Source organism: Rhagoletis pomonella, unplaced genomic scaffold, assembly GCF_013731165.1.
Source record: "Rhagoletis pomonella isolate Grant_MI unplaced genomic scaffold, Rhpom_1.0 Rhpom_scaffold_00004, whole genome shotgun sequence".
Lineage (NCBI taxonomy): Eukaryota > Metazoa > Arthropoda > Insecta > Diptera > Tephritidae > Rhagoletis > Rhagoletis pomonella.
Genome location: NW_023458558.1, coordinates 59,246,845 through 59,248,622, shown reverse-complemented (window position 1 = coordinate 59,248,622; position 1,778 = coordinate 59,246,845). Strand labels below are relative to the sequence as shown.

The window sequence follows — 1,778 nt, the reverse complement described above, 5'->3', positions numbered from 1 at the left end:
AACTCTTACTGGACCAACAACAACACTTACTGGACGTCCGGCGCGGAAAACAATTAACGAGATAATGAGAAACTGACGAAACGAGTTGCTTACTTTTAACAGCTTTTTCACAGAAAAGTAGTTTTCGCACGTTAGCTCCCTTTTCGTAGACCAGGTCACATATATTGCTTCTATCTAGACTATTCTTTGAATTCTTCATTTTGAATTCTTTTGCATATGCTCGGAATAATTTTAAGAAAAATATTAGAAAAAAGAAACAATCATAAGCGATTTTTGACCGTGTTAAATAAATCATGTCAGCCGAAGAACGTTACGTTAAAAAGAAATGTTTCCAGTGTATTTTATATTGTGTATTTTGTGCTGATTTCTTTAGCGTTGTCTTGTAAGTATGAAATTTGTCTGCCTTACAACTTTTTCTCATTTCCAGAATATTTCTCTGAGAAAGTGAGACATCAAAGTGCTTTCGACTTTGCTCTGGTGCTTGGTGATTGTGGTCCCTCTTAGGGTCAGTTTTTCAGTGCACGCCCATGGTTTAAACTCAGTTTAAACGCCCGCTCTGGCTGGATTGAACTAAGATCAGCCAATCAAATGCCAGCCAGTTATTCAGTTTAAACTCAGTTTACTTAATCTAAGTTTAAACCGGCACTGAAAAACTGGCCCTTAGTGACTCTCGTATCTATCGTATAATCATGTGTCCTGCCGCATCTCGGTCAGTTGTTTGCAGGAAAGCGCAAAGAACACTGCATAAGTATGATTGAAACTTGGTTTTATTAGCATGGGCTGTCCGTTAGCCCAACCAAAACTAGTGTTGTGCTCTGCACTCGAAGTGCCGGTTGGATGCTTCAATTCCCATTACACTTAAAGCAGTCACAATTCAGATCTCTTCCGAAATTAAGTATTTAGGAGTAATTCTGAAGGCCACACTTGCATAGAGGTCTCACGATGGGCATACGACCTGCAAAGCGTAAAATAAATAAATAAATAAAAAGGTCTTTGGTAAAACATGAGGTCTGTCACCCAAGGGTATCCCATGTATCTACACCTCCATGATCAGACGAATTACCAGTAATGCATCGGTGGTATGGTGAATCAGACTCGCAATCAAAAGCGTCGGAAATCGGCTTGCCAAACTTCAAAGGGCAGGCGCTGTGTGCTGCATGGGAGCTTTCTCTACAAAGCCTGGTACTGCTCTTTATGCTCTACTACGCTTACCAAAACTTTGCACCTCTATACGTAGGGAGGCCTTACAGGCCAACAATAAGCTTGAAATAAATGAAAATGTTGGTGGCAGAGATCGAGACAGAAGAGCGTTTTCAATTAATCACCCTTCTTCTCAATCACTAATTTCTTAGTCGCAGGTTCATGCCAACAATCCTTAGAAAATCGCAGTCTTAAAGGAGAACATTCGACTGGAAAGCGAACAGTTATCACCGGCCACTTGACGGGTATCATCTTTTCCACTTAACAGAAAAAATTATAATCTTTACTGATGGCTCCTAAACTGACAATGGATCAGGATCTGGTGTCTATATCGAACATAATGTTGATGAGCTTCACTTTTCTCTTGGGGAATATGCCTCGGTATTCCTATTCGAAGTATTTGCAATTCCCGAGGGCATGGACTACATGGCGGAAAATAGGTGCACTTAAGACATTGGCCAGCCCTCTAACTATATCAACTCTGGTTCGGCAATGCAAGTCTCGACTAACATTTTTATAGTTGTGGAGTGTGTGTTTAAGTCCCAAAACCCAAAATAAAACGCACTTTGTTTTAGTTG

General features: G+C 40.4%; 2 protein-coding genes across 4 annotated transcripts in view; both read left to right on the top strand.

The window, feature by feature from the left end:
- Positions 1-1,778, top strand: part of LOC118737886 (phosphoribosyl pyrophosphate synthase-associated protein 2) — a 145,754-nt gene that overhangs the window by 109,422 nt on the left and 34,554 nt on the right. The gene's annotated exons all lie outside the window — the stretch shown is intronic.
- LOC118736735 (sodium-independent sulfate anion transporter-like) overlaps positions 1-1,778 on the top strand; it is an 11,096-nt gene that overhangs the window by 4,185 nt on the left and 5,133 nt on the right. The gene's annotated exons all lie outside the window — the stretch shown is intronic.